Below are 26,306 nucleotides of genomic sequence, written 5' to 3'. Positions count from 1 at the left end.
TCCAGACTGAAGGAAATAATTGGTCAGTGTCCGGGCATCAGGACTTAAAAGCGTCTGCTTCCATGGCAGCTCCTGACAAGTAAGCTTTAGATATCATTATTTCTATTATAGTTTTTACCATGTCATCAAATATAAATTCTTCCACTGTTTCTTCTTAAAGGAATCCAACTTTTACAATGCCTTGCTTGCATAGCATTTTAAAAAAGAAAACCCAAGCAAAATTTATTGCTTAAAAGGATGTGTTGTTGTTTTTTAAACAATCAATAACTTTTTAAACAACTTTAAAAACCTTGGTAGAAAGAGTAAATTGGTACTGTATGATTTTACCATGAGTAACTTAATATTAAAAAATCTATTCTAAAGGGGAATAAAGGGAAAGGAGTGGGATGGGAATGGGAAAAATGTATGGTCAGGCAATGGGGACCAAAAGGAGGAAGATTTAAAAAGGCTGCTAAACAAGGCTTTATTGAGATTTCACTCCCGGGATGACCCTCAGACCAACAGCCTGAAGAGGCTGGACCAGAGGGGAATTTTTATTGGGCTTAGGGCAGGAAGCAAGGACTTGGGACCAGAAAAGGGGGTTTTAGAGTCCCTTGTCCTACTGGAATTGGTGGTGGTGGGAGCTGTCTAAGATCCAGGATTGGCCAGGAGACCCGATTGACAGGCAGTTCTGTTGGCGCCTGATTGGTGCTCTCTCTCTCTCTCTCTCTCTCTCTCTCTCTCTCTCTCTCTCTCTCTCTCTCTCTCTCTCTCTCTCTCTCTCTCTCTCTCTGGCTCTTGGAGCTTTGTTCCTCAGCCACCTTTATCAACCTGACAAAAAAACAGTAGAATGAATCAGCTATAACTTTCCTGTGTTCATATATGAACACACGAACAGTGAAACTCCATATCATGTACAACCACAAAAATGGGAAGTTATACTTCAAATGTGTATGATATGTCAAAATACATTACATTGTCATGTATAACTAAAAATAACAGATGAAAATTAAAAAAAAATCTATTCTGCAGGACTTGGTTACTTTTTTCTCCTGGAGTCTAATAAAGCACACGTGAAAGCATCATTTTGTTTTGGTCAGAAATAAATTTACGTTCCTTTAATTGAAGTACTCAGTATGTTCACTAGGACTCCTTTTGATGATACAGCAGAGCACTTTCCTCATTCAAGCACAGCCATCATGATAAGTTGAGTTCTGATCTCAAAGGTTTGAGTAATTTATATCAATGCTCAAGAATAATTTTGGACCACATTGGTCCACGATCTAGATCAAGTGACTATCTGCAAAACTGAAGGACATTCCAATGGGTTTGGCTGCTTTGCATCTCTTGTTTGTTTTGTGGGAGGGGAATAAGGAATTCAGGTAAGAGTGAGGTGAGAAAAACAGGGAGAGATCAAGTAGGTAGGCAAACACTGCTGTGAACATACTGCTCCTTAACCAAGCCATGCTCACACTGTTGAGATTTCCATCATTTTAAAGTAGAGTATCACAACACTAAAAAAAGAAATCTTTGACCATTAGATGTATTTTCCTGTCATTTAACACTTGGACATGCTGTAATCTTTTGGCTTTTTGTAAAATATAAATAATAAAGACACTGATGTTTTCTTTGTGCTTCTGAGGCTAAATGATCCTCACCACTAGACAAGCAGCAATGCTGAACGTAATACGTTATTACTGAAGGGAACAGGTTCAAGCCAATATCCACAAGAGGGTTGAAGATGCCATGAGAGATTAGCAGGAACAACCTCCTTCGTTGGGGCTTTGCCAGTTTTATGTCAATCATGTCTTCTCTGCTTCTGTCCTGTGTGCTTTCCATTCCAGGCAAAGCTGTTGCTTTACATTGTATCCTGCTTTTGCATTGGTTGAAATAAAGATAACATTCAGCTCTTTGGCCTTCCTCTTTTGCTCCTCAATGGATACTTGGCTCTTGTTAGCAAGATCTATTTTATTTATTAACGTGATGATAACATCATTTCCTCCGGTTCTGACATCAATCCATTTTGTAGTTTGCTGGAATGAGTTAACATTTGTGTTATCGTAAACTACAGCTGCAGCAGTCACAGCTGTAACTGGGAATGAGGCTACGCAAACATCGCAGTGTGCCACAGCTGCAGCCTGGTCGTTAGATACTTCAAAGAACAGTGTTTCTGATAAAAAGTCAATATCAATTGTTTCCTGAAAGGTGTTGTCAAAACTGCTATATATGACTCTGGTGATTAAGGATGTTTTCCCAACGTTCCGCTCTTTCAGGAACACCAGCTTGAACTTTTCAGTCTGCGCCGTGGTGGACGTGAACGAGTGAGAGGAGCCGCCGCCCCCTCGGGCCCCAGACGGCGCAGGTCCGAGGCGCACGCTCACGGGCGGCGGGCTCGCGCCCAGGTCGCCCCGCGCGCTCCAAAGGCTCGCCCACTCAGCAGGTTGGGCCTAGGCCGGTAGCTGCAGGGGGCTTGGCGCTGCCGATGAAAGGTCCCAGACGTGGCTGCGTCTCCGGCCCCAGCACTCTCTGCTTCTCTCTCCCCTGTATCCCTGCAGGGCGCTTAGGGAAGCAATGCCTCGGGAACCCAAGCAGACCCCTGGCTGTCTCCGACCTCGTGTTTCCCAGAGGCTGACCTGGTTGGGTGCTAGGCGACTGAACGCGGAGGGGGCGTTGGCTACCTGCTGTGGGCAGTCCAGTGGCCCTTCAGAATGGCTTCTTTGCCCGGCTCTATAGAGGACGAGAGAGTTTGACCTGGAAAGGTCACCTCCAGATGCACACCTGAATCAGCGAGCTAGAGGCCTGCTGGCTTGTGAAATGAGCCCCCCTTCCATATTGGGCCTCTCCTGAGGGCTCATCCCTTTGGCCTTCTTGTTCCCAAACACAGGGATCCCCAGGTAGAAACCCCGCCTCCCCTCCTCTGTCTCTGCAGGTGTCAAAGGTGAACCAAGTCCAATATTAGCTGAAGGTCCTCTTGTTGCCACCACAGCTCAGTCCACCGGTGGTACCTGTGAACTTCACCCCACCATATTGAAATGCGGACCTCCCACTGCAGGACTGACTTCTCCCCTTTCTGTTGTTTGCACATGTCCCTCTTACTATACTGTAAATAGGTATTTGAGATTTAGTTTAAAATATTGAATTTGCGATATTTAAAAAAATTATTGAATGCAAGTTGTTAGATTAAAACTAATATACAGTGCTTTGTGTGAAAAATGTTGCTCATCTTATTCCTCATAAAACTTGTATAAGGTAAATACTATCAATATTCATTTTCTATGTTTCTTCTTTTTTTTTTTAATATATAAAATGGTGGCCTTCATGAGCTCAACTTAATTCATTCAATAAACTTTTATTGAACATTGACTAAGTGCCAGGTAACAGTCATGGATAGGTGATAAAATTTTCTCAGTAACACAGGCTTAGTCGATAACGGAATATTTAACCAAGTAGTCTGGCTTTAGAACTTGTGCTCCTAACCTTTGGTATATGTTTAATTTACACACAGGCATTATCTTACTTCTGTGTAACAATTCTATGAGAAAAATGCACAGGTAGTGGCCATTTTATGATAAAGAAGCTGAAACAGAAAAACTTAGTAATTTAGGTTACAGGGAGGGAACAGAAAGTCAAGACCAGTTCCACCTGCCTCCATTTTCCAATCATGATACTGCATTCCTAGTTAGAAGACTGTATCAGGCACCAGGCAATGAGTCCCTGAATTAAGTGGCCACTTCAGAATTGTAAAGGTAAGATCAGATTGTGAAGAAATGTTATTGTTATAGTCAGGTTTTTCTTCTGCTATGACCAAAGACCTGAGAAGAACAATTGAAAGAGGAAAAGTTTATCTGGGGGCTCAAGTTCATGGTTTAAGAGGTCTCAGTTCATAGAGAGATGGCTTCATTACTCAGGGCTCAAGAGGAGGCAGAACATCATTGCAGAATAACAGTGGTGGAGGAAAGCAGGTCAAGATAGGGCCACAAGAAGCAGAGCTGGGGTTGGAGAGGGAGAGAGCCAAGCTCTGTTCAACAGGGACCCACCACCTCCAGCCCCATCCCACCTGTATACAATTACCACCCAGGTAATCCCTATCAGAAGATTAATGAACTGGTTAAACTCTCATAAGCCAATCATTTCACTTCTAAATTTTCTTGCGTTGTCTCACACATGAGCTTTTGGGGAACTACCTCACATCTAAACCACAACAGTTATAATAAGAATTATAGGTAGATTATATGTAATGAGAAAAAATGAAAGGTGATTCTATCTTTTCAAAGCTATATTAAAACACAGGTATATATACATTTAAAAACTATATAATATTATGTATATATATAAATATTTATATATCAATATAAAATATTATATATATATATATATATATATATATATATATTTTAAAAGAAGCCTAGAAGATGAATATTTTGAATTTATATTTTAATGGATACTTCAAAGTCATTGTTAGCATATCCAGTGAGTTAGGGTAAACTCCAAAGGCAGGTATAAGGATTGTTACTTTTTTAAGTGATAATTTTTATGTTTTTCTTAAAATATGGTCCAGGAGGAATGGATAGAGGTCTTTTCTATTTCACTTCCTTAAGGCAATTCTCTAAACAGACCTTCCTGATAACTAACCCACCTCTCAGAAACTGGTGAAGTTGCTTGCCCTCACCACCCTTTCCCCTTGTCACACTCAGTTTTCCTCAATGTTGAATGGAAGAATAATCTGGAAGAACTTGGTGTATCGTACTGCCATGAGGTTTACAATAGGGCTGGAGATACTGAAATAAAGCAAGAGGGAGCAGCCAGAGGAGGTTACTGAGGAATGAGATGACCTGTGATCTGGGAGACACTCCCATCTTCAATTTCATTTTCACATAGCATCTGTAACTTTCTTTTTTTTTAAGAGAGAAAGATAATTTTTTAATATTTATTTTTCAGTTTTTGGTGGACACAACGTCTTTATTTTATGTGGTGCTGAGGATCGAACCCAGCGTCCCGAGCATATGCTGCTTGAGGCACATCCCCAGCCCTCTGTAACTTCCTATTTAACTGAACTCAATCTCCTACATTCCTGTTTTCTTCTATTGCTATTCAAAGTGTGGTTCTAGGATTAGTTGCTTGGGCCTCCCTTGGGAGTCTTATAGAAATGCAGAATCTCACACCTCACCCTGTCTGCATCTGCAATCACATCTGTATTCTTAACTAGATGGCCAGGTGTTTTCTATACACTTCACAGTTTGAGAAGTGTCACTTTCATAGGCCTTAAGCTTTTAGCATGGTGCCTGGCACTTAGTCAATGCTCAATTAAAGTTTATTGAATGAATTAAGTTGAGCTCCTGAAGGCCACCAATGGAGCTCCAGTGGAGATGGGGAAAAAAAAAATCAATCCAAAACCAAGGCCTCCATGTACAGTTAAACTTCTCCAATGATTACAATAACTAAGAAAAATCATCTGCCTTGGCCTGCAGGTAGAAGTATGTCACTGAAAGAGGAAAGAACAGTGATTAAGAATTGGAGTGAAAGGATCCTGGGAAGGAAGAAATAGACCATTGAGACCTGGTGTGTGTGTGTGTCAAAACAATCTTTTTTTGTTTTCTGTTTGCCTCCCCTCCCCATAAAACCTTAAATACAAATTCATTTCTTACATTAGTGTCTTTGCTAGATCTCTGTACTATTCTGATGCAGATGTACAGCTGTTTTCAACTAACATGTGTATGGGTATTCTAATAGAATAAGCAGTCAAGGCTCAGGGCTTCTGGATCAGTTGGGAAGTAGAAGTTTTTTTTTTTTCTTTCTTTCTTTTTTTCTATTTCATTAGATCATTCAAAGGGCCTTGAATTTACCTATAATGTGCTTTGCATTGAGCCTAAAAAAAAGTTTCTTACATCTTCTTATAGCAAATTCCTATATCTATAGGAATTACTTTTATTAATAAGGCACAGCTCTTTTCTGTAAGTTACAATAACATTAGCCAGCTCTCCAGATTCTCTTTCTTTGGCAACTAGAGAGTATCCCTGCCTCCTGTGGCTCTGATGAGTTTATGGTACAGGTGTTTACCCAGTGTTGGGAAAAGTTCACTCTTCTTTTAATTATTTTAGCAACATTGTGTTTCAATCATGTACACAGCCATACAATTCAGAACATCAGGGCTAAATTTTTCCTCCTTTCCTTCTTGTCTTTGGAATCAAAATGCCCTGAAATTTGATAATTTCCCTTGCAGTTTCAACAAAATATATTAATCTTTTCTTGCTGGCTGTTAGAAATAGGAGGTGCCACAAGAAATCAAACGCATGCTCTAAAGTAGGTGGGCAAGGCATTTACTTCTGACAAGGGCAAGCTACAGAACCTGCTTAGCAGGCTCACCTGTGTGGTTAGTCTACCCACTGCTTAAATAGCTAGTACTGTGCAGCCTTTTGCCCTGATTAGAGGACTTAGGGGTACAATGTAGCAATTGACTAATTCTAAAATTAGGGTAGGCAAAAGGGAAGGGACAGGATTAAAGTGGCTGCAGTTGTGTCCAATTAAGGCTGAAGACTGTATTCTGAAAATGAACCACCAAACTTTCTATTCTTACACATCCATGCTACAGAAATATCTGGGAGGGTGAGAAACACATCTAGAATCTGTCTTTTAACTTTAAGTCTAGCTAAGTTAACAGAAGTATGCTGATTCATCTTCATTATGCACAATTTTTAGTTCTGTATTCCTTTCTACACTATATTTCAACTTATTCAACATGTCATGCAGTTTGACAGTATGTTCACAAGATGGCACTATAAGTTTCAGAATTTATTATCAAGCAGGGACATTCAGTAGAATTCTAAAATTTATAGTTGTCATGTAAATTGTAGTTGAATATTAAAGGGATTATATTAGCACAAAACTATATGATAATCTCATTTTTTAAAAGAATTTTTAACTTCCTTTAAAAAAGGAATAAGTGAAAAATCAGAATGAGCTCAGGAAAATTACATTTTCATGTTTTCCTTGTTTTTAATGTGTACTAAATCAGGGAAACCTTCTCTTCTTTAGAATAATATGATTTGATATTTCCACTGTTTCAGAGATGTCAGACTTACATGGAGAAAAACCATTTCATTGTTACTAATAAATACAAAGTATCAGAACTTTTTTCCCCCTCAGAAATTTACTATGGAGGTAAGTCACAGTAATGAGTTAAAATTGAGTTCTTAGTACCAGCTATGAGCAAGACTATATAAAGAGCAGACACATTTCAAAAGATCAAAATAATGGAATTGATGGAGGAAATAAAAGAAAAAGTGAAGGGATGTATAATTATTTGAAGACTATTAGATATGCATTTCAAGTTACTCTATGTAACAATAGTAATAACAGTAAATATTTATTGAGATTTTACTCTATGCTAGACATGATGATCGATTTTTTTTTTTTTTAATAGGGATGAGTTTGGGCTGGGGATGTGGCTCAAGTGGTATCGCGCTCGCCTGGCATGCGCGGGGCGCTGGGTTCGACCCTCAGCACCACATAAAAATAAAAAAATAAAGATGTTGTGTCCACCGAAAACTACAAAATAAATATTTAAACAATTCTCTCTCTCTCTCTCTCTCTCTCTCTCTTTAAAAAAAATAGGGATGAGTTCATTTAATTCTCAAAGACCTGTGAGATGGTGGCTGTGATTATGCACATTTTACATGGGAGAAACTGTTATTTGGAAAGGTCATTCGCTCATTCAACATTACCGAGTGGCCATATGTGACCTGAACATTTGAATGTGTCCGAGTTGGAATTTAGACCCAGAATCTGCTGAGATTGAAGTCCAAGATCCCTTTACTTAATTACAGAGATATATGATGAACCCAGACTAATTACATTTTAAGATTGGGAGCCCTCTTGTCACAAAGTCATGAAAAGTTAATTTCTGATTTACTATGAATTACTGAGATTTCTAAACTTGTTTGGAATTCCTGCCCATGCTCAGAACTCACCCATGCCTGGCTCTCCTTGACCAGATAACAACCCTCTCTAAAACCTTAGTGGCGCCTCATAAATCCTGGCTCCCCCTGACCAGATAATGACACTCTCTGAAACCTCAGCTGTGCCTCATAAATTCTGATGTTGGGGTCTGAATTTACTCCCTACCTTGAACTAGCATGCCATGTAGATCATCAATCTGCTATCTGGCCTTGTATTATGTTTGCCAGAACCCTGCTGGTTGTAAGTTCTCAAGACAACCCCCTTTGCAACTTTCTGTGCTATAAAACCTTTTTCTTGGAGAGCTGGGGTGCTGATCTCTACCCTGGGTTTGGGGGAGACAGTCCTGGCCAGCTCTTGTGAACACAGTACAAGCTTGCTTTAATTTGATTTAAAATTGGAGTCAGCTGTCTTTTCTTTGCATTGTGCTTCAACAATATACGTAATCAATTTCTTATATAACCCTAACAGGCAACTACATAATGAAAAAGAGGGAAAAAAATCCACTATAAAAGCTATAAACAGGGGGCTTGGGTTGTGGCTTAGTGGTAGTGTGCTTGCCAAGCAAATGCTTGCCTGAGGCACTGGATTTGATCCTCAGTACCATATAGAAATAAATAAAAAAAGATATGTGTCCATCTACAACTAAAAATATATATATTTTTTTAAAAAGCTGTAAATGTTTAGAAATACCACCCAAAATAACTTTATTCTCACTCTATGTATTTTGTGAAGTTTATTTCAAGCTTCTTAAACCAGATTCAACTTTTCCAAAATATAATGTATACTTGAACTATACAACAATTCCACAGTCATTTCTAATATGTACCAGAGTAACAAATACTTGTGGTAAAGATATAAAAGTCCTGGAATGACTTCCATTTAAGATGGCAGGGAGAGCAGAAGAAAAACTCTTTACAACTCTAACAAAAAGCATAGAAACCTTGGTAGAATATTTTAAATTATTTTAATAGTATATAGCTAAGCCCAGGGAGTCTAAGAGCAAAAATGAATTAAAGCTTTAGTGCCCACAGGTCCCTGGGTACCCTAGTTGGAACTTTCACACTTTGTAGGGAACCTGTACACAGCAAGAACTTAATATCCCAACTAAAGTGAAAAGCCAAGAATTTCCCACCACAAGGCCAATACATTTAAATAAAGCCAGAGACAATGATCTATCTGCAGATGTGGAGGAAATGATCCACATGGAAGGGTCAAATTTGTGCTGAGGTGATAGCACCTAGTTTACACTATCCACAGGATGCAGAAATCTCAAACTAAAAAAACAAATAGTTAATTCAGAACTTAATAAAGGCTTTGGTAAACCACTTCTAACAGAAACCTCCATATCCCAGGTGATTACCGTTAGGAAAGATAACTCTTAGAGAAGAGGAACTTACAAGAATCTTTCTGACTGTGATAAATAAGAACAAAGCTATTCTTATACACATAGTGAAATTGCAGGATAAAGTAATTAAGAATTATGAGAAAACCTGAGCATGGTGGCCTTTTCCTGTAATCTCAGTGGCTCAGGAGGCTGAGGCACAAGATCAAAATTTCAAGGCCAACCTCAGTAACTCAGTGAGGCCCTGTCTCAAAATGAAATAGGGTTGGGGATATGGCTCAGTGGCAAAGCACCCTTGCATTCAATTCCCAGTATAAAAATGTAAAATGAAAATTAAAAACTCACAAGAAAGACAGCTTTGCTTTTAAAATATATAATCAATGACTTTTCTTCAGCAAAGTGGTAAGAGGCATTATGTATTCTAAACTAAATTTATTCTAAATTAAAGGATATTTTGCTTCCAGATAAAGATACCTCCAGATTTTTTAAAAAATAACATCTTAAAGAAGCATAAGTTGGACAACAGTTCCCTCTTGCATGGCATGGTTTTATTTTGAATAGAAAAGTTGCCCAAAATGGAGGTTTAAACTAATGAGTACAGCAAAGCCCACTTCATGTTACGGGAATCGTTAATAGGTCAGGTAGTGAGAAGTACCTTATCTTTTACTGTCTTCTCCACTAAAAGAGAATGTTAGTTTTCTTTCTGAGAATACTCCTATTATGTAAAAGAAAAAATAGGTTTAAACAACTACCTTTGTTTCAGTCAGAAAGATTGTGAGTGAGGGGGCTTTACAATTTCAGAGATCAAAATGTTGACAATAAAAGTTGTCCTTTAAATTTTTATGTACAGCTATAAATCCCAACCCCCAGTTGCCATGTGGGTCCTATGAATGGGAGCATATTAGGGAAGCAAAACTTGGCATTTTAACTTTGGGGTAAGTCAATTCTTCCTTTGTCTTTCTTTCTTTCTTTCTTTCTTTCTTTCTTTCTTTCTTTCTTTCTTTTTCTTTCTTTCTTTTTCTCTCTCTCTCTCTCTTTCTTTCTTTCTTTCTTTCTTTCTTTCTTTCTTTCTTTCTTTCTTTCTTTCTTTCTTTCTTTTTCAGTACTGGGCATTGAACTCAGAACACTCAACCACTGAGCAACATCCCCAGCCCTAATTTGTATTTTATTTAGAGTCAAGATCTCACTGAGTTGCTTAGCATCTCACTTTTGCTGAGATTGGCTTTGAACTTGTGACCTTCCTGCCTCAGCCTCCTGAGCTGCTGGGATTATAGGTGTGCACCACCGCACCCAGCTTCAGGTAAGCCTATTCTTCCAGTCTGTCCAATGTGAGTTTGGCATCTCTGGGCTCCACCCACTAATTGCCAGTAAATCTCCCACCCACACTAATTATTTTGACAGCTAAAAACTCCCCCATATTTTAAAAAAAATTTATTTGTTGTAATTAGTTACACATGACAGTACAATGACCTTGACACTCATGTTGTGGCAGGGAGGCCTGCACTCCTGAGATCCCACACTGCTTCTGTTTCCTTATAAATTGACAAATCCTTCAGCTTATTCTTACTTCTGAGTCCTGGCCAAGTAATAGAGAAAACTACAGAATGCTGTGTGAACCTAGAGAAACGATGACAATTCCTGGGGCCATAGAGGCTGTCATGGACTGTCTTTAAGGGTACATGAAAAACCTAAGAGTCATAGGGCAGCTGAGGTGTAGAAGCTGAAATAGGTCCACAGTGGTTAGTACCTTGTTTCTTTACAGGAGAGGATGGGGCCTGAGGCTATAGAGGTGGGTAAAGGCCTGTTTACAAATCTGCAATATGAGAAGTCTTAATTTCATGTAGTAACAAATTTAGAGAAAGTAAATAATTTACTAGGAAAAATGGGACAGGTATGCTAAAATGCCTTTCTTATCACTCTGGCCTCATCACTGCTGGTGAGGATGCAGAGAAAGGAGGATCCTCATATACAGTTAGAAGGATTGCAGTGTAGTATAGTCACAGTGGAAAACAGTATGAGTGTTCCTCAAAAAACTAGAAATTGAACTACCATAGCAATCCCACTACTGGGTGGGTATCCAAAGAAACTGGAATCAGTATGTAGAAAGACCTATACGCTCACATGTTTATGCAGCACAATTCAGAATAGCCAAGAGATGGAATGAACCTTGCTTTCCAACTACTGATGAATTGGTAAAGAAAATATAGTAAACATACACAATGGAATATTATCCAGCCATAGAATAGAATGGAATTCTGTCCTTTGAAGCAACATGAATGGAATTGTAAGACATTATATTAACTGAAATAAGTCATACACAGAAAGACAAATACCACATGTTCTTACACGGGAAACTAAAAAGATGAACTCATAAAAGTTGAAAGTAGAATAATGAGTCCCAAAGTCTGGGAAGGGAGTTGGGGGAAATGGAGAGAGGATGGTGGATGGGTACAATGGTACATTGGAAATTGTAATGTTCTATAGCACAGCAGGAAAACTATGATTGACAATAGTTAACTGAACATTTCAAAATAGCTAGTAGGGAGGATTTTGGATGTTCCCAACACAAAGAAATAATAAATATCTAAGATGATAGACATGCTAATAATCTTGATCTAATCATTAAACACATGGCATGAAAATTCACACTTAACCTATAAATATGTACATTTACTATGTGTCAGTTAAAAATAAAAATATATTTAAAAAATGAAATCCAGAGAAAGTAAAATTTTTTAGATATGGAAAATGCTATGATCCAAATGCTTGTGTTCTCCTAAAATTAACGTGATAGAGATTAAATAATCCACTATTCAATGAATATGGATAGCTGAAGAAATCAGGGATGAAATTAAAAAAAAAATACTTAGAGGTAAATGAGAATAGCAATATAACATCAAAATCTCTGGGATAATAGGAAAGCAGTTCCATTGAGCTGACTTATTAAAAAAATAGAAAGTCACCAAGTAAATAATCTTACATCTTAAAGTCCTAGAAAAAGAAGAAAAAACAAATCAACATCAAAAGCAGTAGAAGAGAGTATAAAATCAAAATCAGATCCAAAATCAATGAAATTGAATTGAAAATTCAAATAATCAACAAAACACAAAGTTGGTTCTTTGAAAAAATAAAGAAAGTTGATAAACCCTTATCTGCACTAATGAAGAGAAAGAGAAAATTCAATAAATTCATGATGCAAAAGGAAATATCATCAGGCACACTGCTAAAATACAATAATGAGAAACTATTTTGAAAATTTATACTTATAAAATAGAAAATCTTGAAGACATCAACACATTTGTAGAAACAGATGACCTACCCAAACTGAATCAGGAGGACATAGAAAATTTAAACAGATAAATTTCAAGGAATGAAATTGGAGATGCCATAAAAAGCCAAACAACAAAGAAAATCCCAGAATAGATGAATTCTCAAGCAAGTTCTACCAGACCCTCAAAGAAGAGCTAACACTAATCCCCCTCAAATTATTTCATGCAATAGAAAATTAGGGGAGTTGGGGTTGTGTCTCAGTGGTAGAATGCTTGCCTAGCACGTGTGAGGCACTGGGTTTGCTACCCAGGACCACATAAAAATAAATAAATAAATAAACAAAATAAAGGTATTAAAAATAAATAAATAAATATATTATTTATTTATTTATTATATCCCAAAATACTAGAAATGTATATATTTAAGTAGGGAACTATTCCAAACTCATTTTGTCCACAAGTACAAAAAATTCTTGGTGGTGACCTTTTGGACTCCCAAAATACTAGAAATATATATATTTAAGTAGGGAACTATTCCAAACTCATTCTATGAAGCTGGTATAACCCTGATACCAAAACCAGACACAGACATATCAATGAAAGAAAATTTCAGACTAGTGTACTCAATGGACATAGATGCAAAATATCTAAATAAAATGCTGGCAAATTGCACACAAAAATGCCGCAGCCTGGCTGGGCACAAATCACGAGCCACTGAAGCAGGAACAAACTTTATTTCTGAACTCCACCAGCACACTCCACACACACTCCCAGGAACTCCCTCGAATGCCACGCGGCTCCTCCAGGAACCAGCAACCGGAAATATCCCTCCTCCAGCACTTCCCCAACCAATGGGAACTCTCCAGGAATCCCCTCGAGAGCTCAAGCAGAACTCAATGGGAACTCCACCAGAACTCAAAAGTCATCAACTTAATGGCTCGCTAGCGTCACCTCTCAACCACTACTTCTGGCAAAAATGCCATGCGTCATCCCAATTCAGCTTGACCATCAACATCTCTCCCCTTCTGTTTAATTAAACAACAAGCAATGTGGCTTAGGGACTGTGCCTGTTAGGCTGTCCAATACTACATATGGTCCTTACCCGTCATCGGATGAGCTGACCTCAAGGCGTCAGCCTCCTGTCTTAGGTTGGTACCACTGCAATTGGATCATATCCATCACTGACTACCAGTCCAGCATACAGCCATACTTGTGGATAGGCCTTTGCACCAGTGGGGGTGTGGTAAGCCATTCTTATAGACCGTGGCCGCCATTAGAAGATGGCGCCGGCTTCCACTGTGGCCTGTGATAAACAACTCCTTTTTTGGAGAGTTGGCGCGCAATCCCTTACCACCCTATGAGAGAGATCCACGTGGCAGCTTGGGATTGGTATGTGGGAGGCTTTATTAGGCTGTGCTTGGGCGCTCGGCGGGGGGGTCACTAGAAGATGATACATGAAACAAGGCCTGAATAAACTGCTGAAAGAAGAATCCTGTGTTGTGTTTTCCCTTGCCGGTGAGGGGTCGCGACAATTGGTGGCCCGGACGGGGAATTATATTCCTCGAACCCAGGATCCAGAACTTTCAGCAGTCAGGGTGGTGCACCGGTAAGTTCCCAGGTAAAGTGGGAATCCGCAAGCTAATAGCGGGACGCTCCCCTGTTAAAGGAAGAGAGCGGGAAATTCATAAAAAGGGACGCTCCCCTGTAAAAGGAAGAGAGCGGGGAATTCATAGAACGGAACGCTCCCCTGTAAAAGGAAGAGAGCGGGGATTTTTGTACCTTCACTTTCTTTATAGTTCTAAAAACATTATGGGCGCTACTTCTTCAAGCCCAATTTTGTTGGCCCTAGATGGGTTGCTACGTTCAAAAGGACTTAAGGTAAAGCAGAGCACTTTGCAGATGTTTTTGAGAGAAGCTGATATAGCGGCTCCTTGGTTTGCCTTTTCAGGGAGTCTTACGATTCCTAGTTGGGACAAATTAGGGAAAGATCTAGATTTCGCTCGTGAGCAAGGCACCTTAGAGGGTGGTGTTATACCACTTTGGAAGTTAGTTAGAGGATGTATAACAGATGGTAAATGCCAGGAAGCTGTGAGTGAGGGTCAAGCTATTCTTGAGCAACTGCATGAGGAAAAATCTGAAGGATCATGTAGTGAAGTGGCAGAGAGTATTAAAAGTAACAGTAGTGAGAAGGCAAAAGAGCCTGAAGATAAAAATAGGAGAAGGCTCTACCCAGACTTGACCGAATTAAAAACGCCTGAGAACACAAGCGACTCAGAGAGTTCTGAGGACCTTGATATATTGTTACAACAACTACATAAGATAAAAATGAAAAAGAAGAAAAACGAGACACAGGGCACGCAGGCCTACTGTAAGAAGGGGAAGGGAGTTAACATCGGTCAACAAAACTCTGAGGAGGAGGAGGTAGAATATCTAGAAGAAGATATGGTGCCTATTGCCCCACCTCCGTATGTGGGGGGGAGCCAAGGTTCTGGGAGATCTTTTCATGCACAAGTTTGGAGGACAGTTAATACAGATATGGGACTTGCATACCCTGTATTTCAGGACAATAACAGGGGAAGATATCATGAGCCTTTAGACTTTAAGATAATTAAAACCTTGGCAGAATCTGTCCGCACTTATGGCATAGATGCCGCTTTCACTCTCACTCAGGTGGAGGGACTTACTAGATTTTGCATGACTCCCTCAGATTGGGCTAGTCTAGTCCGCGCTTGTGTTTCCCCAGGGAAATATTAGGAGTCCAAAGTTGGCTGTTTAATGTTTCTGGCAGTACCCAAGACTCGGAGCGAGGTAGGAGGCTTATAATTACTGCAAATAATTCACAATTATCTAATGCTACATTACCCTCCGCAGCAGTCTGTCTCCAATCTCCGTTCCTGTTTCTTTTGGCTAATGTTACATTACAGAGGATGCTTAATTGCTCTAATATTACCTGTTACTTGTCTGAGTGTTGGAATGGATCCTGGCCTATGGCAGTGGTTATGAAAATTCCAACTTTTGTCCCGATCCCGGTTACTGCGGATCCAGAATCTTTTCCTATTGTTGAACTGATTAGAGCCCGTAGAGATTTTGGAATTACGGAAGCTATAGTGACAGCTGTGGCGGTATCTGCTGCTGCAGCAGTTACAGCTGGAGTAGCCATGGCCAGCCAGGTTCAAACTGCTGCCACTATTAATCAGGTTATTCAACAAACATCCACCATACTTGAATCTCAAAGTAGAATTAATCAACACATTTTATCTGGGATTCTGGCTGCTAATCAAAGGATAGATCTGCTTCAAGCTCAAGTTGAGGAATTGTCTGACCTAGTACATTTGGGTTGTATTGATCAACGTGCACATTTATGTATAACCTCTGTCAGATTTAATGATTCCAGAAATGCCTCCCGCATCATCGGGGAATATCTATCCGGAACCTGGTCCATGGAAGCAGAAAACTTGATCCAGTCTCAACTAACTCAGATTGCTGTTTTGAATAGTACCCGTGTCGAACCAGTGACTTTGGGTCAATTCACCAGTTGGCTATCCTCTGCCTTTTCCTTTTTTAAGGAATGGGTGGGAGTGGGCATTTTTGGTGCTATGTGTTGCTTCGGTGTTGTACTTTGTTTGTGGCTTCTCTGTCGCCTTAAAACTCACCATGCGCAAGAGAAGGCTATGATCGTACAGGCTCTTGCGGCCTTAGAAAATGGCATTTCTCCACAAATCTGGCTTGCACATCTTAAACAGTGATTTCTGGGCATGGCCATTGCACCCCAAGTTATTTTCACATTGCACTGGGATTGGCATGCCCTCTTCTTTATGCTCTCCCAGTGCTGGATAGCCCTTGCACTCTGCAGGTCTTGTTACCATTGCACGCAGATGGGTTTCAGGACTGGTACTTCTTCTCTGCTATAGAATCTATACCTTCCTCTAGGGCTTGGGGATGGTGTTGCCAACTTAAATCTTGTCATTACTACCAGGCTACTTGTGTTATCCTACTTCTCACCGTCGTCACGATGCAGGATGCGAGGCAAGGCACTGCACTTGAGTGATCCCTCAACGGACCTCAAGGAAAGCATGTCCTATTGCATGCGGGTTTAACGTCCACGCCCCGCCCTACGAAAAAAGGCGTCGGCTGATATGGGACCAGGTCTAGGGAAGGGCCCTCCTTAGGACTGAACCATACACTGCAGCCACTTCTGCACAGTGGGATAGGACCTCTACTTTCACCTGCATTGTTTTATAAAATAGAAGGGGGAACTGTGGTAAGCCATTCTTATAGACCGTGGCCACCATTAGAAGATGGCGCCGGCTTCCACTGTGGCCTGTGATAAACAACTCCTTTTTTGGAGAGTTGGCGCGCAATCTCTTACCACCCTATGAGAGAGATCCACGTGGCAGCTTGGGATTGGTATGCGGGAGGCTTTATTAGGCTGTGCTTGGGCGCTCGGCGGGGGGGTCACTAGAAGATGATACATGAAACAAGGCCTGAATAAACTGCTGAAAGAAGAATCCTGTGTCGTGTTTTCCCTTGCCGGCGAGGGGTCGCGACATGGGGGGGTGAGGTTCTTTGCCTCACCTCTGTTGGCCCCCAAATTTGGCATTTGCACCAGTGGGGGGGTGAGGTTCTTTGCCTCACCTATGTTGGCCCCCAAATTTGGCCTTGGTGCCAGGGGGGGGTGAGGTTCTTTGCCTCACCTCTGTTGGCCCCCAAATTTTAGACCATCACTAGCAGAAGGGAGGAGGATACAGAAATGCCACAACACCAAGCCAATTGACGGTTCCTTTGGAAAAGTTGTACCACCGGTGACACCATCAGCAAAGATACCCCAGCACTACCACAATTCACTGCACCAACAGATAGTTCACAATGCATACAAGTGATACATAGTCCAGGCAAGTTCTGCAAGCTGTTCAAAGCAGAGGAATCCATCAAAATGTCCATTTCCTCCCAAAGTAAATCGACTCCTTGATTGAGCATTACTTGTTGAGTTATTATTCATTGATGCATGAGTTTATACAGTTTGTTGTGATAACTATCGAAGAAGCTGTAGTTTGGTTTTATCTTTGTCTTCACCGACACTGGGATGAAGATAGGAATTCTGGCAATGATAGCTAAAAAAAAATTATGTAACATTCCAACAGGTACTAAGAAAACAATTTTCTGAACAATTTACATTATCCTGAACAGAATTATTAAATATAATGAAAAGGAAAGGTGAAAGTAAACAAACAGATCTGTTAACCTCCTTTTTTGTTCACATATTAAAACAATCCTCAACAGCTGTTTACCCAATTTAAATTAAACCATTTAAATCACGTGAATAAAGAAAATTCAGATCCATTTTTTCATGAGTGCTCCTCATATATATGGACATACAGACATACAGACATACAACACAAAACACAAGTGTGCACACATAACATACAACACATAAGACAATAGTAAAGGCCTTGTAGCTTTACACAGGTGAAATCTCCATTGCAATGTTTAAAAACTCCACAGTCAAAGAATAGAACTGCTCAGAAAAACATTAACCGAGGTCTGTATGAGCTCAAAAAATAAAATAGAACTTTATGATATGGGAAAGGGCAATAATAAAATAGATATTGAAAAAAGCATCCTGGTTAATCACTGTTGCAGATGTAAGAATTGCCAAGCTGGAGCTCTGGATATCAGCAGTTATGGATTTGAGTCAAATCATCTTCTTTTTGGTCTGTAGAAATCACTTTGGTTAGTCTCTCTGGAATCCAAATTGGCTGCTGTTCTCCCTGTGGAAACACACAAACAGAACCCCGACTCCAGACAATCACTGGGTCAGGACCTTTCCATTGTCCTGTTAGAATATCCTTCCAAAGTACCTTAGGCTTATGTACATTTTTTGGACACATATGCCTTTCCGCAGGACTAAGCCCTGATGAATCCAAATTTTAAAAGTTTAGAGTAAAAAGGGTTATTTTAAGTTTATCTTTGGGGGATATATACCCCTTTCCAATTCCCTCTTTTTGTTTTAATAATTACATTTTAATAGTTTGATGAGCTCTTTCAACTATGCCTTGTCCCTGTGGATTGTATGGAATTCCTGTTATGTGAATAATGCCAAATGATGAGCAAAATTGTTTAAAAGAGGTAGAAGTATAACCAGGACCATTATCCGTTTTTAACTGTTTTGGAACGCCCACAGTGGAAAAATTTTGTAAGCAATGAGCTATAATATCTTTAGTTTTCTCTCCCTCATGAAGGGAGCCCATCAAAAATCTGGAAGAAGTATCAACTGTAACATGCAAATATTTTAATTTTCCAAATTTTGGCAAGTGTGTGACGTCCATCTGCCAAATATGGTTAGGTGTCAGTCCTCTAGGATTGACTCCAAGATTAACTTCTGGTAAAAAGGTCACACAATTTTGACATTGTTTTTTTATTTGTCTAGCTTGTTCCTTAGTTATTTTAAAATGCTTTTTTAAAGTATTAGCATTGACATGGAACCTTTTATGAAAATTTGTAGCTTCTTCTAGTATAGAGAAAATATGTATGTCATGTGTAGTTTTATCTGCTAAATCATTGCCCAAACTAAGGGCTCCAGGCAATCCTGTATGTGCTCTGATATGTCCTATAAAGAATGGATCTTTTCTGTCCCAGATTAGACTTTGTAGAGTGGAAAACAAAGAGAAAACAGTAGAGGAAGGGGAAATCCTACCAGCATCTTCAAGGGATACTATAGCATTAACTATATACTGACTATCAGAAAATAAATTAAATACAGAATCTTTAAACATCACAAAAGCTTGTAATACTGCATTAAGCTCTACCTTTTGAGCTGATTGTTTGGGTACCAAAAATGTAAAACTTTGATCAGGGGTAACTACAGCTGCTGTACCATTATTTGACCCAACAGTGAATATATTTGGAGCATTCATGATAGGTGTTTTTCTTGTCATTTTTGGAAAACTACAGGATGCAAAGACCAAAAAGACAATAAAGGATTAGATGATAAGTGGTTATCAAATGAAACATTAGATTTGCACATGATTATTGCCCAAGTATTTAACTCATTAGCTAACTCGTCAATTTGATCCATAGTATATGGAGTAATAATTTTATTGGGAGAAATTCCAAACACTCCCTTTGCTGCTTTTATTCCTTTGCGTATTAATTGTCCTACAGCCTCAGGATACCTAGTAAGAATAGTGTTAGGAGAATAAGATAAATGTATCCACAATAATGGACCTTCTTGCCAAAATACTCCTGTAGGAATATTTTTGTTGGTAGTACTATAAATAATAAAGGCAAACTTATATCAATTCTATCCAAATGCATATTTTCCATATATGTTTCAATAATTTTTAATGCCTTTCTTGCTTCAGGCGTTAACATGCAGGGTGAATTTGGATCTGATGGACCTTTTAGGATATCAAATAAAGGTCCCAACTCTCCTGTTGGTATGCCTAGATAAGGCCTTATCCAATTTATGTCTCCTAATAACTTTTGAAAGTCGTTAAGTGATTTGAGTTGATCTACTCGTATTTGAATTTTTGGTGGATGGACCATGGTTGAGAATAATAGAACTCTTAAATAATTAATTGGAAAATTTAATTGTACTTTATCTATTGTTATCTCTAGATTATAATTTTTTAATAAATTTGTAAGTGTGGCATAACATTCTAGCAATGTGTGTTTTTATCTTTGTGTGCTAATAATACATCGTCCATATAGTGAAATATTTGTAGTTCAGGATTTTGATTTCTAAGTGGCTGGATTGCTTTGTTAACATAAATTTGACACATAGTTGGGCTGTTAGCCATCCCTTGAGGGAGTACTTTCCATTCATATCTCTGATCAGGACCTTCATGATTTAGTGCAGGGATAGTAAATGCAAAACGTGGACTATCCTCAGGATGAATTGGAATTGAGAAAAAACGATCTTTAATATCTATAGCTAAAACATACCAGGTTTTTGGCAAAGCAGACAATTGAGGAATCCCAGATTGAGCAGGTCCCATAATAATCATCTCATTATTAATGGCTCTTAAATCTTGCAATAATCTCCATTTACCAGATTTCTTTTTAATGACAAATGAGAGTATTATAGGAAGATACGAAAGGTTGTATATGTCCCTCTGCTAATTATTTTTTGACCAGGTCATGGGCTGCTTGTATCTTTTCTTTAGTCAGGGGCCACTGAGGAACCCATACTGGTCTTTCTGATTTCCAAGTAATTTTTATTGTCTCAGTGACCCCTTCTGAAAACCCAATCCATGTCTATCTATTCCTTGATCTATTTGAATTGGTGCTGCTATACCTTGTTCTTGTTCTCCTAATCTTTTTTCTTTCCTAAAACCTTGTCTAGCCCTAATAGTGGTGCATTTGGATTGATGTTATTTGTTAATGTCAAACCTAATTGATCTAGGACATCTCATCCCCATAAATTTATAGGAAGATGATCCAATACATATGGCGGTATAGTTCCTTCACATCCTTCAGGATCCTTCCAATCTAATACCATTGCACTTCTATGGGGATTAGTCACCACTCCTAGGCCTCGAAGCGTTTGAGTGGCTTGTTGTAATGGCCAATGTTTTGGCCATTCTTGACGAGAGATGATGCTAAGGTCTGCACCTGTATCCAGTAGTCCATTAAATTCATGTCCTTGAATATTTAGTTTTAGCATTGGGCGAGAATCTAAATTTAAAGACAGCATAGCCCAATCTACACCTGTGGAGCCTAATCCCCTGGAACCTCTTTCTATAGTACGACTGGAAAATTTATCATGTAGGCTGGGTATTATTAATAACTGTGCTATTCTATCTCCTGGTGAAATTACTGATATACCCTTTGGAGAACTAGCTATAATTTTTATTTCACCTTCATAATTGGGATCAATTACCCCAGGACTTATCATAAGTCCTTTTAGAGTAGAAGAACTGCGTCCTAACAATAAGCCTACTGTTCCTTGGGGAAGAGGTCCTTTTACTCCTGTGGGAATGATTTGAACTCCCATCTCTGGAGTTAGTACTGCTCTGGTGGAGGCGCAGATGTCCAACCCTGCACTCCCTCTGGTTCGTCCGATGAGAGATATGATGGATAATGTGTCCTGGGCACTACCCTGATGGTGTTGCTGGGTTCCTCCATGGTGTTTCTGGGTTCCTCCACTGCCTCGTATATTTGTGGTTGTGGGCCCCAGAGCATTGGGCCCCCCTGTCCGTTTTTTGGCAATGGAGCCTGATGCCTTTCTCCATGATATTGTGGGTAAACACCTGGTCCTTGTCCATCTTTTGATAATGGAGTACGCTCTATGGTGGTTTGAGAACGGCATTCATTAGCCCAATGTCTCCCTCTACAGCATCGTGGGCAATTCTACTCCTTTGATACCTCCTATGGGGCAACTCCTTTTAAAATGTCACTGTTTGTTCACAATTGTAGCATGTTTTTGGCCTGGCATCTAAAGCCTGTTGTACTGCAGCTGCCAAGACTTGCCCTTGTTCATTAATGTCTCTACATAATTTAATATATGTGTTTAAATCTCCATGTTTCCATGGTCTAATGACCTCTCTGCACCAACGATTTGCTTGCTCATAAACCAGTTGTTTTATTACTGGCATTGCTTGTTCTGTATCCCAAAAAACTCTTGTAGCTGTTTGAATAAGCCTATCTACAAATTCAGCATAAGGTTCATTAGCGCCCTGTATTACCTTAGATAATTGACCTTGTAAATCTCCATGTCCTTGTAAAGTCTTCTATGCCCTAACTGCATCTGCAGCAATTTGTGAATATATAGCAGGATCATATTCAATTTGTTGCCGTTGACCCTCATAAGGTCCTTTTCCTAACAACATATCTAGATTTCTTTGCTGGTAACCGGCTGCTGCATTTCACCTAGCTGTCTCCATGCAAAATTCCTCATTGGCAACCTTCCATAACAAATATTGTCCTCCATTTAGCACATATTTACACATGCTAGCCCAGTCTGCTGGTGTCATGTCCAAGTTGGTAATGGATTCGACCATGCTTACAGTGAAGGGTGCTTGAGGGCCATAGGTTGTTACAGCCTCCTTTAACTGCTTCACTGTTTTGAAATCTAGAGCATGGTGAATTCACTGCCCTCCTTCCTTCTCAAGTACAGGGCATGCTAATCTTTGAGGTCCTGTCTCAGGATCCCATCTATCAACTATGGGGGTTGAGGGCCACTCAGCTGTCTCCATAGGTGGAGCTGTTGGTTGAATTATGCCCTCTGGTGATAGAATCGTGTTAGTAGCAGCCTCCTGTTGTAGATTCCCCCCCTGATAGCTGTTTCTCCTCTAAGCTTTCTTCCTTTAAATTTTCTTCCTCTATCTGACTAGCTCGAGAGACCTTCTCTTTTGCTTGATCTAACATGTTTTCTACCATAGTCTGGACCTCTAACAATTTACTTAACACTCTTTCAGTTTGTTTTTTACTAATTTCTAATCCACTATATAGATAACGCAACCCAACAAGATAACACAAAACAAAACCGAAACAGAATGAAACAAAAACAAAACAAAAAAATAGTTGTATCAATTTTCCTATTTTCTTGACATGTGCAGCTGTGGTCTATTTCTATCTCTTCCTCAGGGGCGAACAACTTCAAACCTTCAGCCAACCATTTTTCCCAGTTTGCCTGAGAAAGTTCTAGGGATAGGCAGCTTGAAACAAAAACAAAACAAATCAAAACAAGAACACATTGTTTTTTGAAATGGTCACCCATTCTCTCGCCTTCCCTTAGGGGCGAGCAATTTCACTTACCTCCAAGCTTCAGGCATTCCCTGTAGGGGCCGCCAAATGCCACAGTCTGGCTGGGCACAAATCACGAGCCACTGAAGCAGGAACAAACGTTATTTCTGATCTCCACCAGCGCTCTCCACATACGCTCCTGGGAATTCCCCCGAATGCCACGCGGCTCCTCCAGGAACCAGCAACCGGAAATATCCCTCCTCCAGCACTTCCCCAACCAATGGGAACTCTCCAGGAATCCCCTTGAGAGCTCAAGCGGAACTCAATGGGAACTCCACCAGAACTCAAAAGTCATCATCTTAATGGCTTGCTAGCGTCACCTCTCAACCACTACTTCTGGCAAAAATGCCATGTGTCATCCCGACTTGGCTGTGGCCCTCAACAGAAAAACATATTTAAAAGATAGTGCATCATGCTCAAGTGGGTTTTGTTCCAGGGATGCAAGATTGGTTCCACATCCAGAAATAAATGGACATAATTCATTCATATATAAACTCAAAGATAAGAATCACATAATTATATTAATAGATGTAGAAATAACACTTGACAAATAATAGCATCCATTTATGTTCAAAATACTAGAAAAACTAGGGATAGTAGGAACATCTCAACCTTGTAAAAGCTATATGTGTTAAATCCGAGGTCAACATCATTCTAAATGAAGAAAAATTGAAAACATTTCCTCTAAAAACTGGAACAAAGCAGGGATGCCCAATTTCACCATTTCTATCCAAGATAGTTCTGGAACTATAACCAGAGCAGTTAGGCAAAAGCAAGAAATTAAAGTGATATGAATAGGAAAACAAAAAAATCTATCCCTATTTGCTGAAGACATGATTCTACATTTAGAAAACCCAAAAATTCTACTAGAAAACTTCTATAAATCATAAATGAATTAAGCAAAGCAACAGGATATAAATTTAACACTCATAACTCATTTACATTCCTATATACCAATGATGAATCAGCTAAAAGGGAAATTAGGAAAACTATAGTATTCACAATAGCATCCAAAGAAATAAAAATCCTGGGAATTAATCTAACAAAAGAGGTGAAATGCCTCTCCACCCATAGGTATTATTACCATGCTATATGGTGTCTTAGGGATTAGAGGGTTTTGTTAGAGTATCAGTACGTGAGTAAAATGCTGCCATCCTTTTGACACCAATTATTCAAAGTTGGAAGAAAAAGAAATCGAACACTTTGGTTATAGACACGTTGTAGTCTTTCAAAGCAAAAAGTTATTACAGAATTTTAGACTGAAAATGTGAAGTATGTTGAAATTCCATATAATGTTTAATTTTTAAACAAGTAAATGAGTCTCCATGACTCACAAAAGCAAAAATAAATAAATAAATAAACAAATAAATAAATAAATAAATCTGCGTCCTTCCTTATTTCTACTCTGAAAATAGACAAAGTTGTGGAGGCCCAAAAGGGAGATGACCACTGGGGGTTATGGCCAGGCATTACTTACTCTGATGCCCCAAGGAGCCATGGAAAGAAAGTTTGAAAGAGCAGATAAGATAAGAGGGTGGCTGCAGCTGGGTTTTTGTCCACAAGTACAAAAAATTCTTGGTGGTGACCTTTCAGACTCCCAAATAGCATGTTTGGTGATCGGCAGTTGGTCGCTGTGGTCTTCAGATATTGGTTCTTTTATTTGGGTTTTTTGTTTTGTCTTGTTTTTGATTTGTTGTTTGGTTCTGCTATTTATTTATTTATTTTTCAGCTAACATCCTTAGTTGGTGTTCCTTCTTAAGATGTATAGCCAGAGTAGTCAACTAGTGCAGTGTTGCAGGGGCCCTGCTCCTGAAAGAAGGCAGTCTTCAGGGAACATTGTGTGTTCCTGAGGGTCATTGGGCATGGCTGGTTTGTCTAGATAAAACTAGCCTGCCATTGCCTCACTGGGACATAGGTGACAGTGAAAGTCAGGAGGAAGGTAGCACAGAACTTTCCAGTCCTCTCTGAACCAAATATGATGAGGAGCTGGAGCATCCCAATGTGATTCAATTATCTCATGTTGTTGAGACCTAGAAAAATATTCACAAAATGATGGAGTATGCAGGTGGGGGACAACTACTTGACATTTTTTTTTTGTTATTGTTGTTGTTTGTTTGTTTTGCTGGTTGTCATGCAGGAGAAAAAGGTCTGGAGATTTTTCCAGCAGATTTTTTTGTACTTGTGGACAAAAACCCATGGGCTACTGCCATAACAAAGGCATCATGCACTGGGACCTGAAACCAGAGAACTTAATGGTGGATGCCAAAGGGCATTTCATGGCTTGTAAAAAAAAAAAGTGATGATGAGAACTGCAAGAATGTGTGGAAACACCTGTCACATAGGAAATGCTCAGTAACACTGGGTTCTCTCTCCTGTAGTGGAAAAGTGAGAGAACAAGCTTAAGGAAGTCCAGAGAGTAGAGGAAGAGGAAAGAAGTCTAGGGCACAAGTATTGGGTTTACATCTTGGCACAATCACAAAGACTTCTGGGGCACTCTCTCACACCTTGTCTCTGAATTAGTCCTGAGGCAAGTGCATGAGGGCCCCCTAGTGGACATCTGGAGCATGGACGTCATTCTGTATTATATGTTGACAGGAAGGTGCCCATTTATGGGATCCACAATTCAGGAATTGATGAAACAGATTGTGCTTGCAATATACAGTGTCCTTCACCATGTTCTTGTAGAAGCATGAAGGTTCATTCACCAAATACTGACCTGGACCCCAGGAAGTTACCCACAGCCAAACAAATCCTTCATCACCCATGGCTGATGCAGGGTGAGCAGTATATACCCCATTGTTGTACTGAGGTGCTCCCCAAACACCCAAACCTGAAAATAATGACAATCCTGTTTGATATGGGTTATGATCCATATAAGACCTGGGTGTCTCTGGCTAAGAGGAAGTTCAATATGGCCAGGACTATGTACCTGATTCTCTGGCATCAGAAAAGCCAGGGGACAGGCTGCATGTTCTAGGGGAAGCCTGTGCCTCCAAGGGTTCAACCTCCTCCAT

At 39.6% G+C, this 26,306-nt stretch overlaps 1 pseudogene; it reads right to left on the bottom strand.

Annotated features, from left to right (window-relative positions):
- Positions 1 to 1,733: 1,733 nt before the first annotated feature.
- LOC124108119 (ras-related protein Rab-6A-like) lies at positions 1,734 to 26,306 on the bottom strand (annotated as a pseudogene).

This window comes from Marmota monax, unplaced genomic scaffold (genome assembly GCF_021218885.2).
Source record: "Marmota monax isolate L192 unplaced genomic scaffold, Marmota_monax_Labrador192_F-V1.1 WCK01_AAM20220418_F8-fsc00049, whole genome shotgun sequence".
In the NCBI taxonomy this organism is placed as follows: Eukaryota; Metazoa; Chordata; class Mammalia; order Rodentia; family Sciuridae; genus Marmota; species Marmota monax.
This window is presented reverse-complemented; position numbering and strand designations above follow the sequence as displayed.